Source organism: Bombus affinis, unplaced genomic scaffold, assembly GCF_024516045.1.
Source record: "Bombus affinis isolate iyBomAffi1 unplaced genomic scaffold, iyBomAffi1.2 ctg00001010.1, whole genome shotgun sequence".
Taxonomy (NCBI): Eukaryota; Metazoa; Arthropoda; class Insecta; order Hymenoptera; family Apidae; genus Bombus; species Bombus affinis.
In genome coordinates this window covers 9,261-26,208 of record NW_026109498.1, presented here as the reverse complement: position 1 = coordinate 26,208, position 16,948 = coordinate 9,261, and the positions used below count along the sequence as shown (strand labels likewise).

The following is a 16,948-nucleotide window of genomic DNA, read 5'->3' as shown; positions in this document are numbered from 1 at the left end:
TGCCAGATGTCAACGCATCTCAACAGTATATGTTTAGCTAGCCTGAGGACCCATTATAAACCTTAAGATTTAGTTAATTAAAGTCCTTAACAGTCCTAAACAGGCAAACAGTCTTTGTTTCAACTACGGGATGATAGCTGAAATCTATTTTTCCACGGACGACGCTTCCCGCTAGCAACGTCCCCTCAAGGGCTACTAGCATCCTTCTCTAACCATCAACATGGAAATTGTCCAATTAACAGTAACGTCACTTTCAATCTCTTTCCGAGCGAAGTCATTTCTCCACGTATCCGATGTTCTGGTGCCCTTAGACACACCCATCATAGTTTTCCTCTGCAGCATCATCGTGCCGGAGAATCATTCTCTCGTGAGGTCACATTAGCCAGTTACAAAGAGCCTTAACACTCGGTGGATATTCTATGTTTTGACAAAGAGTTTGTTCAGTCCTACCTATACCGTAGATAAGGAAGTATGGTACAACTTGGAATCAGGATGAAAACGAATTCTGTTATCCCGTTGACCGCGGCTTTGACATTGAACCCAGGATCATTGTCATTAGCTTCTCGAGTACCTAATTACCACGACTACTTGTCAAATTATATAGCAATCAAATTTACACTAGTAAATATCTGCTCTATTGCATAACTACAACGTCTAAACCAAATGAAGATCCGTTTCGCGCCTCTAACTCTAATAATAATGTGAACCCGATGTAAGTGAAAATACATGCACATACCATCGATTCTGCCTGACCAGCACTCTCACCCGGAACCGGAACTCGCAGTGCACCGTGACGAACAGCACATATATAAGCCTCCACTCTTAGCCAGACCGTCAGTCGTGCTCGCGCAACAGTAGAAGCAACATGGAGTTTTTTAGATCTCTACTACGCGTCGTTGGTTTGTTCGTGCCAAGTAAGGTAGATATCGTTTCCGAACTACCACTGGAGGTTTCGCACTTGATACTTCGAAAATTGGATCCCTCGTCCCTGCAGAGCGCCGCGCTTGTCTCGCGCAAATGGTTCAACGTATGTAGATCCGACAAGTGTCTACGGCGGAAAGTGAGACGTCACATGCGACATACGAGAAAGCGGGTCAAGATGCAATTTCTCGGACCTGCAGCCGCTAAAGCTACCAACCAAGAATCAAGAAGTAGAGGACGTGGTGAGGGCAACCTAAGGCACGAAATAAGTTTATCCGCTGCTCGTACGGCGGTCGTCGTTGGAAGGTTACGCGGTCCTCTGAAAATTTCGATGCGAGATCGCCCCATCGATGTTGGACCAATAAAATGTATTAGACTCTAACTCGTGTAAGTACCTTAATTTGACTGCTTGCTCTTGCGAGAACTTGAAACGGTCTTGTCCGGATTCAGAACTGTAGCGCGAAGCTTGAAATAAAATGGTTTTACTGAGACGGCAATGTGTTTCAGTCACGATAATACTATCTGTATCGTAATAGGCCCATTATTGAATATTAACTACAATGTATCATCGCTGCAATTGCAGATTTGTCGTCACTTAGATGCGAGATATACTCCTCGTCGCCTGCCAAATACAGCTCACATCAGCTGGCTCGTGCTATTATATCATCTCTGGTCCTCGACATATCAAGCGTAATTGCAGTTTTACAAATTAAGGTTAACATATTCAAATGAATGTATCTCCGTTTCTATTGCACATATGTCGACAATACGATGCGCGTTATATTCCACATTGACTGCCATACGCAGAGCGCTTCATCTGGTTTAAGCCGTGTTAAATCCGGACCGAGTCAAATCCAGCGTATTTGTAGTTTTGCATATTCAAGCCTTGTTATTCAAGTGAAAGTATCTCCGTATCCATTGTAGGTACGTCGACAATAGATTGCACGTAATACTGCACATTTGCTGTGAAATACAGCATACTCCAGCCGGTTTGCTCTATGTCAACTCTGGGCCGTGTCAAATACGGCGTCATTGCAGGTTTGCATATTCAGACTCAAATAGTCAAATCCCCGTATTTCCGTTGCTGTTGCAGACATGCCGAGTATTCGTTGTGCCCGGTACTCCAGATTTCTTGCCCAATTCAGCGCACACTAGACGATTAACGCTATGTCCGCACTGATCCCTGTCAAATCGAGCGTATCAGGTTTGTAAATATGAAACCGGAATTTGCCTATAGATGGTCCTAGCTGATAGTGTAGTTATCACTAAATTACGTCATTGATGCCAAAAGTCGTTGTTGACATCTCACGAACATTTTCGACTGAGAGCAGTACAATGATTCTGGCAATGATTCTTTGGAAGAAATTGCACACTTCATCCTATAGTTATACCGGACGATACAAGGGCTGGTCGTCCCTCCTTCCGAAGCAATACCAGCCTCGCCGTGCGCCATATCCGGGGGTTGGCACCCTCCTTCGAACACGATGTAAATAGGAGTCGCATCTAATGTCTTTTCTGGAAGTTCGTATACTAAGGCATCGGAATTATTTTTCATTTTACGCTGTGTTACTCGCAACTTTTCACAGATATATGTACCAACAGGAAGTAGATCTTTGGCACGTATTCGAGTATAGTTATTTCCTGCTAGTTTCCACAAAGCTTCACAGAACAACGTCGCTTCCTCGTTCCTTTAAACAACAGTCATACATTAGTATTACATGAACGTACTCCTTGAAAAAACATTTCATTACTGGAAATCTAAAAGTTTGTTATTGAACTCAATAAGATTCAGTTGCTTACCTGCTCCTCAAATATTTTTTGCTAATGTCCACTCCTCCTAAGTAGAATGCATCTATAATATGCAATGCAAGTACTTTTTGCTGATATATAAACTCCTTAGTCATTTCATATACAACCTCTGCGTTTACAAGTGTATTTGGTGGTAATTCTATGCCAATGTCATCGACACTAACCCAAGAATTCTTTGTATATCTATATACGTTGCTCCTTCCCACGCCCATATAAAATGTAGCGTGCTTCTTATCATCATCAGACATTGGCTTTGTACCACATGGCATACAAAACCAGTCATATAGTGATAAAAATGCATTTTCAATGTTAAATTCCATCAATTGTGCTGGATTAATAGTAAGAAATGAAGTATCTTTCAAAACAGTATTCAATTTGTCTTTGATTTCATGTGTCTTGGGATTGTCCTAGTTTCATCTGGAAGTTTCCAATACTCTAGATATTGTTTGCGCATATCAGCTTGTTTTGTCTCAACAAGAGTATTATCCGCATAAAATGCTGCAATTTTACACAGGTCGGTTATTTGTTTTCCGGCCAAATCTTTGTTAGAAGCACGTAGATATTGAACAAATTGTTTCTCTCTTTTTAATTTATTATATGATACTAGTTGTAAAACGTCGTCATTTACACCACCTTTTAAAAGCAGACGATTAACATGCTTCAGATATTCAGCAACATCTTGTACCCCAGATCGTTTCTTCTTACATATTAAGTAACGTTCTGAATTTCCTGGTCTAGAAGAGTTTGGTTTAAAAATACAAACTTCTTCAAAGCAGCGATACATTAAATAAACTAAACCAGCAATAAAGGGTGTAAAAAGATTGAATAATTTTGTCACAAAATCACCACCCTCTCTTTCAACCATCAATGCTATTAAACATCGACAAAGATACAGTTGATTTGAAAGAACTTGTTGTACATTTTCTTGTCGTTCTACTGAGAATCCTCAATCAGACATCACAAAATGTACTCCTTTGCCATGGATATGCTGCATTATAAGATTTGTAAATGCCTCTTCATTATCTGGGTCAAAGACGTCACCACTTTCCTTTGGTCCGTAGTATGGATGAAATGTTTCACACGGACACGCATAAAAATCTTCTAATTTGAAATCATGTTCATTTTCTAAAGTAAGAGGAAATCCTTTAGCACGTCATTTCTTTCGCCATAGAACATGTTCACTAAAACCTCCTGGTCCAGCACATACATCTGCAAAGTATAGCAGCCCATTCTCCCTCAAACCTTTTGGGTTAGTAAACATAAAGTTACATGCTCTATCTGTATTCGCCATTTTAACAGTAGCACGATTTAAAAAAAATGCACCACGAATTGTTTCATGAGGATTACAACGTGTCCTTGCTCGACGCACATCAACGTCATCCAAATGGGCGAATACCGTTTTCGCATTGATAAAAGTTTTTAATATATCTTCACAACAGAAATCAATTTCATCATCTGTGGTCAACTTTTCATATCACCATTTCATATCTTTTACACACTTTATAACTTCCTCTGCTGGATTCCATTTAAGACCTGAATCTTCATGTCCAGGAACATGATGTCCAAAGCCTCTGCGACCATGCTGTTGTCACGTAAAAATAAAGAGAAATTTTATAAGGAAGAACAAGACTTTATTTTCACTTGGTTTATACAAGTATAAGACACTTCCGAACTCTAGCCGTGACCGTACGAGAGTGAGTCTTACAATCTTTTTACTTTCGGTCATCTGTTCTCTCATTATCTCCACTACCCTGTAGGCGTACGTGACCGTTGCTACGCTTCTGGAACATTTGGTGGAAGGGCCGTTAGGCCATAAATGAATCCTCAGGTACTCCGCCAATATACATTGTCGCCAAGGTCGCCATGTGTTCCTCTCGTCGGTCCATCGGGTTCGAAGTATGCCGACCGGGACACCATCCTGCCCGAGGTGTGTGTGTGTGTCCTGGTCTCTGATGTGATTTACGTTACATACCTCCCTCCTTAGATTGATTTTGGTCCTCTAAAATCTCAGTGTTTCTTCAGGATTGTTTTATGGAGGCTAATTGGCTAAAAGTGTGTTTTCTTCTTTGTCTTAATCGACAAGACAAAACAAAAACAAAGTGCATAACAGCTACTTATGGAGAAGGTGAAGACCGTCCTGGAAAATAAGGTTTAATACGATTACCATGTATTTTCCTAATCGAGTCATTCACCATTATTTCGTAATAAGGGGTTTTTACTTTTTCAATGGTGTACGGCCCTAACCATTCAGTATCTAATTTGTGTTTTTTATGATCATTATGAACTAATATTAAATCTCCTTCTCTAAAAATGGATTGAGGTTTAATAATTTTTTTTCTTTGATCTCTTTGGTATCTTTGTTTACTCTTCATTAGAGTTTCCCTGGCTTTAAGTAGCTTGGCATCCCATTCTCGTTTCCTGAAGCTGACCTCATCAGCGTATGTTCTTTGCGAATTTTGGGATATGGTAGATGGGAGATTGGCCTTGTATCCAAATGTTAGTTCGAAAGGGGTATATCCAGTGGCATCATGAACCATAGTGTTATATGCTAGACACACAAAATTTAGGTTTTGATCCCATTCTGTTTCATTATCGTTTTGTATAGCTTTTAACATGTCGGATATTACAGCATGTGTTCGTTCTAGGCTTCCGTTGGATTGTGGATGGAATGAGGTGGTTTTTATGTGTTTGATCCTAAATGCTTCTTCGTATCGTTGCATTAGCTCGCTAATGAAACTTTGTCCTCTGTCAGTTAATATACGTTTCGGTGCGGAGAATATATAAATGTAATGATTCAATAAAACATTCCAGATTGATTGGGTCTGTTGTGTTTTTAGGGGCACAAGTATTAAATATTTGGTTAGTTCATCGTGTATAGAGAGAATGTATTGGTTTCCTATCTTGGTCTTTTTCAACGGGCCTATCATATCCATAGCGATTTTGTCGTTAGATTCTAACGGGGTGTCGGTTATCTGTGGTTCCTCCTTTCCTCTTATCCGAGTAGTCTTTGATGTTTGACATGTCGCGCAAGTTCCTATTCTGCTTTTTATTCTGTCTATTAGGTGTGGGATATCATATTTGCCTCGGATTCTGTCGTACGTCTTTTGTATTCCGGGATGTCCTACCAAGTCATGATTTTCTTTTAGTACTTGTTCTATTTCCTCTTCGCTTAAACTCTGTATTGGTTCGTAAGCAAATTCTATGTCGTCGCGTTGGTCATTGAAAAATAAAAGAAATCTTTTTATGTGTGCTTTGTCTTGTGCGTTTAAGTTATTGTCTCCTATTCCTATCTTTCTATTTGTTTTAAGTATGTCTGATATTTTCTGTAACCATACGGTTTCGTCATATGGGCCTAGATATGGTTTTGTTAATTGGAAAAAGTTGTCTTTGTTAGATGTTAGTTTCAATAATTTTGGTATTTCTTCTGATTTTTCCCAGTCTCTGAATTGTCTTAATAAAACGTCAGTTTGTGTTATCGCGTGTACTCTGGATAGGGTGTCAGCGGCTACGTTTTCCTTTCCTTTTACGTACTCTATATCGTATTCCTCTAATCTCAATCTCCATCGAATCAATCGACTAGAGGGGTCCTTGCAGTTGTGCAGCCATTTAAGGGCTTGGTGGTCTGTTTGAATTTTGAATTTGCGGCCTAATAAATATTGCCTAAATCTTCTAACTGCCCAAACGATGGCCAATAATTCTTTTTCCGTCGTAGTATAATTTCGTTCAGGGGGGTTTAATGTCCTTGAAATGAAGCAACAAGGGTGTCCGTCTTGTGAAAGGATGGCTCCTAGACCTTCATTACTGGCGTCCGTTGTTAACGTAAATGTTTTCGTATAGTCGGGGTATTTTAGTACTGGTGCTTGGCATAGTCTTTCTTTTAATGTATCGAAGCTAAGTTGTGTTTTGTCAGTCCAGTGGAATTGTATGTCTTTCTTAGTTAGTTCCGTTAACGGTTTGGCAATTTTCGAGAAATTCCTAATAAATTTTCTATAGTATCCGGCTAACCCAAGGAACGATTTTACATCCGTAGGATTTTTGGGTAGTTTTAAGTTCTTTACTGCGTCTATCTTTTCAGGGTTAGGTTTTACTCCGTTTGCTGTCACTAAGTGTCCTAAATATTCCAATTCGGGTTTTAGGAATTCACATTTATCCGGTTGTACTTTTAGACCTACTTCCCTGAGTCTTTGGAGTATAATGGCTAGGTTTTTATTATGTTCCTCTATCGATTGCCCGAATATAATGATATCATCGAGATAGACGAAACAATGATTATTAATTAAACCTCTTAACGCGGTGTCCATCATTCTTTGAAAGGTAGCGGGTGCGTTCTTGAGCCCGAATGGCATTCTGTTATAGTGGAAGTGTCCTTGTGGTGTGCTAAATGCAGTGTACTTCCTCGAATTCTCATCCATGGGTATTTGGTGGAATCCCGAGGATAAGTCTAAAGCGGAGAAATATTTTGCGTTCCCTAGTTGCGATAGTATATCGTCAATGTCGGGTAATGGATATGCGTCTTGGTCCGTTAATTCGTTTAACTTCCGAAAGTCAATCACTATTCGCCACTTTTGTTTCCCCGACGCGTCGATTTTCTTTGGGACGACCCAGACGGGAGAGTTATAGGGAGAGTCGGAGGGTTCTATAATCTTTTTGTCTAACATTTCCGTCATTTGTTTGTTTATTTCGATTTTATGGTGTTCGGGAGGACGGTAGGATTTTACGTTGATGATTTTATCTTCTTTCAATGTAATGGAATGTTTAGCAAGAGATGTACACGGTAATGTTTCGCTGTCTAAATTAAATACATCCATGTAATAGAGAAGAATCTTTTCTACAGGTTCTCTGAGAGGTTTTTCTATGTGCGATAGTCGAATCGAAGATTTGAATTTTTGGATTTGATCTATGGTATTTGTATTTTCGATAATGTTAGAAACTTGAATTGAGGACTTACCACCATTGATAAAGCACACTGGCGTTGGCTTCCCTTCGAGGTATACAATTTTTTGAATGGTTTCTCCTGGTGCAAGGGTTGGTTCTTGTTGCAGCAGAAGGGTGTTGTTATCTAACTTCAATGTTTCGTTGGAGAGTTCGAATCGATATTGATTCAAACCGGGTAAGCCTAATACGCCATCTTCTATAATTGGGAAATCGTCATCTATTAAAGAGAAGTCTATTTTTTTGTCGAACAAATTCAATTTGACTTTGGAATTAGATTCGTATTCGGAATGTCCCATGGAGAATTTCTTTGTGTCTGGTATTGTTGTCTTTCCTGGGTAGCATCTTTGTTTAAGCAAGTTGATTCCTGCCCCGGAGTCAACGAGAAATCGCAATCCTGGTCGTCCTGGTAATTGTAATAGTATTGTGGGTAATCTTCCTGAGGTAGCATTGTTAATTCTGATTGTTCTTGAACGTGGTTTATTCCTGGAGGGGCTTCTCTTTGAGGCGGTATCGGAAAATTTTGGCATTGATTTGGAAGGTGTCCCAATCGATTGCATTTGGGATATTTCGCTTGCGTCCTTTCGCTTAATGGTCTGTTCCCAAACTTCGTAAAATTGTTCGTTCTTGGTAGAATATTTTGTGTGAGTGGAGTTTTATTATTTGTGTTACTTGTAATAGCGAGGCGATTGTCTGCTGGATGAGAAGCCTGGTTACGATAAAATGGCGGGGCGGTTGTTTGTCGCGTCATCTGTCTGCGAGAGCTGTGCTCGCGAAAGTATCTTTCCATATTCATTGCTTTCCTTTCTGCTTCGATGAAGTTTGGGGGGGGATTAGCCATTAGCGCCTGCCCTATTTCTGGACGAAGGCCTCCTACATAGTCGGTCACAGAGTCCATGTATAGTTGCTCGTTCATCACCCGTCGAGTTAGTTCGTCTCTATACTCGTTGGTAATGCTGTGTTGGAGTTTGTTAAAAACACTTCGAAATCTGATGTTATAGTTTTGCACGCTTTCGGTTAATCCTTGCCTCATTCCCCTTAATTCGTCCTGTTGTTCTCTCACTGATACTTGCGCAGCTACATTACGTCTCAATGCTTCATACAGAGATTCGAATTCGGTAATACGAATATTGCGGATTGCCATTGCGGCTTTTCCTACAATCTTCTCTATTTTAATCATTTTTAGCAATAGTGTTGGTTCGCTACACATCATTCTTACTTCTTGTATTTCATGAATAAAATCCTCCACGTCTATATCATCCTCTCCGTTTAATATCGGAATGCATTTTAATGCACTCTCAGCTTTTAGCTCTGGTTGCGTATATTGTTCAGGAAAAGTCCTTTCCCAGGATGGTTGAGGTGGTGTTTGAAGTAATGGGCGAGATTCTCGAAGGACCGATAGATCTTTAGAGGTGTGGGTTACTTCGTCTACGGTTATTAGGGAACTGGCCTCCGATACATTTCCCGTTTTTGTTTTTGCTACAACTTCATCCATACGCAGTGCAAGCATACTCATTTGTTTCTGCATTGCATCAAGCAAAACTTTAACTGTTGGGTCTATTCCGCTGTTAGTTAAAGCGGCGCTAACAGTTTCGGTTTTGTCTTCTCGTGGCGTTGCCATTGTTATACTAATTGTGCTGTCTGTTCTCGATCTATATTTGACAAAAGAATCCAGGGCTTGCTCACCTTGATCGTTTAACCCGTAGGAAAGGTTCCGTTGCGGTGTTCCTTTGTCGAAACGTCGAAAGTGTCTGCTCTGTTACAGTGGTCCACTGATCCTCAATCTTCAAAGTTGACCGTAGCCCGAAATGCGTAATTTCGTTTTCTTGAAGTTGATGGATCCTGGCAGGATCGCCAAAATGTCACGTAAAAATAAAGAGAAATTTTATAAGGAAGAACAAGACTTTATTTTCACTTGGTTTATACAAGTATAAGACACTTCCGAACTCTAGCCGTGACCGTACGAGAGTGAGTCTTACAATCTTTTTACTTTCGGTCATCTGTTCTCTCATTATCCCCACTACCCTGTAGGCGTACGTGACCGTTGCTACGCTTCTGGAACATTTGGTGGAAGGGCCGTTAGGCCATAAATGAATCCTCAGGTACTCCGCCAATATACATTGTCGCCAAGGTCGCCATGTGTTCCTCTCGTCGGTCCATCGGGTTCGAAGTATGCCGACCGGGACACCATCCTGCCCGAGGTGTGTGTGTGTGTCCTGGTCTCTGATGTGATTTACGTTACATAGTCTAGGTGCTTGAACTGACTCTAAACAACCTTGTTCATTATTTCCGAGGCCGTAACCGCCTTATATCCCATCATTCGCATCATCCTTTTGCCGTTATCGGGGAGATTGTTTGACTCTTGTGTTATTACTTGTATTCTTCTATTGTCAACTACCTTTTCATCAATATCCTCCTCGTCAGATTTACTTGCACATCTACGAATTTTTTGTCGTTTACTATGATTATAAGTATCTCTTTCACAGTTCTTCCTTTTTGTCCTAGTTTCCAATTCTTCTTGCATGGTATGTTGATGCATCTGTCGCATAACAATTCTGCTAGGAACATGATACATTTACACTGTACATGTGAATGTGTGTGTAACCGTCAGAGGACGTCCGGGTCTTGGTTGAGACAAAAGACAAGAGCCAGTCGTTAGAAGTATCTGGAAGAGTCGGTTGACAACAAGCGTGCGTGCGAGTAGGTTTTTGAGGTCTTAAGAGTATAAGATATATGTATAACAGTTGTGTGCTAAATAAAGGGAATTTTTTGTATTTCCGAATCCATTCTATATCTTTTCACAGAGTTCGAGAAGAGGAAGCGTCGATCGTGAGAAACATAGATTTCTCCTATTTTCTCGTAGTTGTAACGAGGACTGTTTGTCGGTTTGAAGGACTTTAGTTAAACAAATCTTAAGGTTTATAGCGGGTCCTCGTACTAGCTGCTCATGTATTTACTCAAATAATGGAGTCTGCGTGTGGCGAGCCACGGGACTGAAATCGTTGAAATGCTTACCGTCGTGCCCCGTCCCAAGTATTTCTTTTAAGGAGAGCTATAGCGTTACTTCATGCCTTTGTTAGACAAAACGTTTATCCCTTGACCGCGACTACGTTCGGCGACTGGTTGTCGCCTCGAGCCCGAGCTCACTATCATAAATCTCAAATAAGTACAGTCGGATCGAATGACAACAGTTTCATAATACGGCTATGGTGAAATCTAAATTACAGTACTAGGAGTCTTCCCAAAATTCCGAAGGGAAGGTTCCGGTGTTCTTTCATCTCCGACATATATATGCATGATCTGCCTGGGACCAGTGTGGATATAGCGCAAACTGGCTGGTAAGCGATGTAGTTGGCAAGAAATGTGGAGTACCAGGCACATCGAATTGTCGACATATCAGCAATAGCAACGGAGAAACGTAGAGTTGAATTCTTGAGTCTGAATCTGCGAAACTACAATTACACTGCATATAACAGGAACCAGAGTCGACGTAGAGCAAAGCGCATAAGTACTGAATTTGGCTGTAATTGTGGAGTATAGCGCTCATCGCATTTGCGACATTCGTATCCAATAGCAGCGCTGATACGTTGGTTTGAACATTTAGGCATGAATATACAAAACAGCAATTACGCTGAATCTGTCAGTGACCAGAGAAGACGTCAGACAGAAGAGAAGATAGAATCAGAAGATGTGCTCTGTGCTCACCAGCAAATCAGGAGCATAACGCTCACCGAATTGTCGTCATATCTGCCACAGAAACGGAGATACGTTGCTCTCGATATTCAAGCATGAATATGCTAAATTGCAATTATGGTGTATTTGACAGGGACAAGAGCGCACATAACTCTAACCTACTGATGTGCGCTGTATGTGACATCAGATGATAAATATAACGCGCACCGAATTGTCTGTAAGTGTGCCATAGAACCAGAGATTCGTTGGTTCGAATATTTAATACTGAATATGTAAAACTGCAAATACGCAGGGTTCGGCTGGGTCCCGATTTTACATGCATCAAACGGGATAACATGCACTGTGCTTGGCAGCAAATTTGGAGTATAACGAGCCTCTAATTGTAGCCATATGTGCCATAGAATCGGAGATACGTCGGATGAATACTTAATCCTGAATATACGAAACTGCAACTACGCTGGATCTGGCTGGGTCCAGACTTTACATAGAGTAAACCGGATGATCTGCACGGCACTTGGCATCAGATGTGGAATATAACGCGCATCGTATGACCAATGTTTCTGCAACACAAGCGGAGATACCTTGATTCGAATATGTAAGCATTAATATCCAAAACTGCAATCACGCTGGATTTCTCCGAGTCCAGTCTTGACAGTGTGCAAACGGGCTGATGTGTGCTGTATTTGGCAGCAAATGTGGAGTATAACATGCATCCTATTGTCGACGTACCTACAATGGATACGGAGATACTTTCACTTGAATAACTAGGCATGAATATGCAAAACTACAAATACGCTGGATTTGACTCGGTCCGGATTTAACACGGCTTAAACCAGATGAAGCGCTCTGCGTATGGCAGTCAATGTGGAATGTAACGCGCATCGTATTGTCGAGATATGTGCTATGGAATCGGAGTCACGTTGATTTGAATATTTAAGCCTGAACATACAAAATTGCATTTGGGCTGGATTTTGCAGGGACCAGAGTTGACACAGCACAGACCGGCTGATTTGGCATCATATGTGGAGTATTCTGCGCATCGAATAGGCGACATAGAAACCAAGATACGTTCATTTGAATATGTAATATTTGAAAATTTCTCCAGAAAATGCATAATTGCGTATACGCTTAGTTTGGCTGCGCCCACACGTTACATAGCTCAAACCAGGTAATATACATTGTGTTTGGCAGCAAAAGTGGCGTATATCGCGCATCGAATTGTCGGCATAACTGCAATGCAAACGGCGATACGGTGATTTGAATAATTAATCATGAATATGCAAAGCACCAATTTCGCTAGGTTGGACAGAAACCGGAGTTGACATGGTACAAACCAGCAGATGTGCGGTGCACATGACATCGGATGTGAAATGTAACGGGCATCGCTTTGTCGCCATATGTGCAATAGAAACGGAGATACATTCATTTGAATATGTTAACCTTAATTTGTAAAACTGCAGTTAAGCTTGATATGTCGAGGACCAGAGATGATATAATAGCACGAGCCAGTAGATGTGAGCTGTATTTGGCAGGCAATGAGAAGTATATCTCGCATCTAATTGACGACAAATCTGCAATTGCAGCGGTGATACATTGTAGTTAATATTCAATAATGGGCCTATTACGATACCGATAGTATTAGCGTGACTGAAACACATTGCCGTCTCAGTAAAACCATTTTATTTCAAGCTTCACGCTACAGTTCTGAATCCGGATAAGACCGATTCAAGTTCTCGCAAGAGCGAGCAGTCAAATTAAGGTACTTACACGAGTTAGAGTCTAATACATTTTATTGGTCCAACATCGATGGGGCGATCTCGCATCGAAATTATCAGAGAACAGCGTAACCTTCCAACGACGACCGCCGTACGAGCAGCGGATAAACTTATTTCGTGCCTTAGGTTGCCCTCACTACGTCCTCTACTTCTTTGAGGTGGTGTGTCGTGATAGGTGCGGAAGGAATCCTCAGATGTTCAACAAAAAGTTTATTTCTATTAACAATCAACAGATCAACAATTTATACGATTCACACTTATGATTAACCATCGAGAGTTTACAATCGCGTATCTCGGCTTGTGTTTGCTTCGCTATGATGCTGAACCTTTCGCACTTCGCGGTTGGAGGCAGAATGAATCTTTTGTTCGAAACCAAACGGATTCTTTTCTTAGTTGCCCTTCGATATCCCCACTACATACGCGTTTATTAGATGTACCGCGGCGGTTGCCGTGCGTGCATTCTTCCGAATATTCGGCGGAAGAACCATAGGGATATCGATGGCACATTAGGCACGTCGGCCTTACGCTTTGAAGGTATAGCGCTTTGTGTCGCGAAGCCGTTGGAAAGTTCCGTGCTCGAGTGCCGCTACATCTTGATTCTTGGTTGGTAGCTTTAGCGGCTGCAGGTCCGAGAAATTGCATCTTGACCCGCTTTCTCGTATGTCGCATGTGACGTCTCACTTTCCGCCGTAGACAATTGTCGGATCTACATACGTTGAACCATTTGCGCGAGACAAGCGCGGCGCTCTGCAGGGACGAGGGATCCAATTTTCGAAGTATCAAGTGCGAAACCTCCAGTGGTAGTTCGAAGTGATATCTACCTTACTTGGCACGAACAAACCAACGACGCGTAGTAGAGATCTAAAAAACTCCATGTTGCTTCTACTGTTGCGCGAGCACGACCGACGGTCTGGCTAAGAGTTGAGGCTTATATATGAGCTGTTCGTCACGGTGCACTTCGAGTTCCGGTTCCGGGTGAGAGTGCTGGTCAGGCAGAATCGATGGTATGTGCATGTATTTTCACTTACATCGGGTTCACATTATGATTAGTGTTAGAGGCGCGAAACGAATCTTCATTTGGTTTAGACGTTTGTAGTTATGCAATAGAGCAGATATTTACTAGTGTAAATATGATTGTTATATAATTGGCAAGTAGTCGTGGTGATGAGGTACTCGAGAAGCTAATGACAATGATCCTGGGTTCAATAACAAAGCCGTGGTGAACGGGATAACAGAATTCGTTTTCATCCTGATTCCAAGTTGTACCATACTTCCTTATCTACGGAATAGGTAGGACTGAACAAACTCTTTGTCAAAACATAGAATATCCACCGAGTGTTAAGGCTCTTTGTAACTGGCTAATGTGACCTCACGAGAGAATGATTATCCGGCACGATGATGCTGCAGAGGAAAACTATGATGGGTGTGTCTAAGGGTACCAGAACATCGGATACGTGGAGAAAAGACTTCGCTCGGAAAGAGATTGAAAGTGACGTTACTGTTAATTGGATAATTTCCAGGTTGATGGTTAGAGAAGTATGCTAGTAACCCTTGGGGGAACGTTGCTAGCGGGAAGCGTCGTCCGTGGAAAAATATATTTCACCTATCATCCCGTAGTTCGAACAAAGACTGTTTCCCTGTTTAGGACTGTTAAGGACTTTAGTTAACTAAATCTTAAGGTTTATAATGGGTCCTCAGGCTAGCTAAACATATTCTGTGGAGATGCGTTGATATCTGGCAATCATCTTATCCGACGGATGTCTGCGTGTGGCGAGACTGGGGACAGAAACCGTTGGAATGTTTACTGTCGTGTCCCGTCCCAAGTATTTCTTTTAAGGACAGATATAGAATTACTCCATGGCTTTATTAGACAAAACGTTCATCTCTTGACCGCGGCTACGTTCGGTGACTGGTTGTCGCCTTGAGGCCATGTTCGGTATCACAAGTTTCGAACAATTACAATCGGACTGGATGACTACAATTGTTTAATTACCGCTACGGTAGAATCTAGATTACAATGTTTCGGGATTTCCCCAAAATTCCAAATAGAATGTTGCGGTGTTCTTTCATCTGCGACTTATATTTATGTCGCTGGTAGTTCTTTCGCATTAGCTTATCGACGGCCTGGCTGGGAACGAATAGGGAAGCGAACTTTTCTGCCCGCGCACCTGGAGTGATGAATTCCTGAGTCCTCTTTGTTTTGCTCGTTTCAAACATCAGGTGGTATTATTACTTCGCGATTTTCGCTGTAATGGTGTTCAATGTTACAGTGCAATAAAAATTCACGCATTTCGGACGGTCTAAGTGTACGATTACGTTCTTGTTGCTAACTTCAATCGCAATGGTCATTTTTTGCTCTCGATATAAATTGATGCGGTCCGCCGTAGGGTGGTTGTAAGGGGTTTCCGATGTAATCGTGACGTAGAAATACGTAAGACTTTAGACGGCTTCCGTATTTCGACTTGGCCTGTTGCTTCGTTGGTACACAGAATTCTGCCGGCAATCGTATGCCGGTGCCATAAACCATTTCGGCTGTCGTCGTTTTCACGTCCGTAATAACTGTTCGTATGCCTAATAAAACTATTGGCAAGATTTCTACACAGTTGCTCGTATCGTGGCATTTGATTGCTGCTTTTAGTTGTCGGGGCAGGCGATCTACCATCCCGTTGGTCACGGGGTGATAGGCTGTCGTTCGTAAATGCCTAATGCAGAGGAACAGGCATAATTCGTTAAATAAGTTTGACTCGAACTGGCGTCCTTGATCGGTCCTTATCCTTAAAGGTACGTCGAAACGGAATATCCACGTGGAAAGGATGGCTGAAACAACGGTTGCCGCCTCCATGTCGGCGATGGGAACGGCTTCGGTCTAACGCGAAAAACGATCGATTTCCGCCAGGCAATGTCGGTATCCTAGCGTCCCGTGTCTGGGGGGGTTTGTCATAAGGTCATCGACGTCCTGTAGCTGTTGATCGCTGAGGCATGTGCCCAGCGTCACGTTCCTAATTATGCTCTAGCAGTTTATATTTCTCTAGTCAAGTTGTTTGAATGAAGTGTAATTTATACCTGTTAAATCGGTCTATACTTAATTGAACCACCCAGATTATCCTAACAGAAATAAGGTTATCGATCTGTTCGTGGCTGTTAGGAACGTGATACATTTACACTGTACATGTGAATGTGCGTGTAAGCGTCAGAGGACGTCCAGGCCTTAGTTGGGACAAAAGACAAGAGTCAGTCGTTTCAAGTATCTGGAAGAGTCGGTAGGCAACAAGCGTGCGTGCGAGTAGGATTTCGAGGTCTTTAGAGTATAAGATATTGTTGGGAATATGATACATTTACACTGTACATGTGAATGTGTGTGTAAGCGTCAGAGGACGTCCGGGTCTTGGTTGAGACAAAAGACAAGAGCCAGTCGTTAGAAGTATCTGGAAGAGTCGGTTGACAACAAGCGTGCGTGCGAGTAGGATTTTGAGGTCTTAAGAGTATAAGATATATGTATAACAGTTGTGTGCTAAATAAAGGGAATTATTTGTATTTCCGAATCCATTCTATATCTTTTCATGGTAGCAGAGCGTGGTTCATAATTTTGCAAGTTATTTTAGTGCGTGTTTTTCAATATTGCGAGTTAGTTCGTGTGAATTCTCAGTAAGGAAGGAAACGTTCAAAGGTTACAAAGAGGAAAAATACACTTCGAGCACGTAGGAACGCTTGAGTAAGAGATCAGGAATCATTTAAAACGGAGAGATCGGAAATCATGATACCTATTTTCGATGGTGAGGATTACGGTATGCGGAAGCAAAGAATAACGATGCTTCTCA

The 16,948-nt window shown here is 41.6% G+C and overlaps 1 long non-coding RNA gene across 1 annotated transcript; it reads left to right on the top strand.

Annotated features, from left to right (window-relative positions):
* Nucleotides 1-10,199: 10,199 nt before the first annotated feature.
* Nucleotides 10,200-16,672, top strand: LOC126928496 (uncharacterized). Its single transcript, XR_007716716.1, has 2 exons — nucleotides 10,200-10,375; nucleotides 16,604-16,672. It is a non-coding gene; the product is annotated as an uncharacterized LOC126928496 (long non-coding RNA).
* Nucleotides 16,673-16,948: the final 276 nt, after the last annotated feature.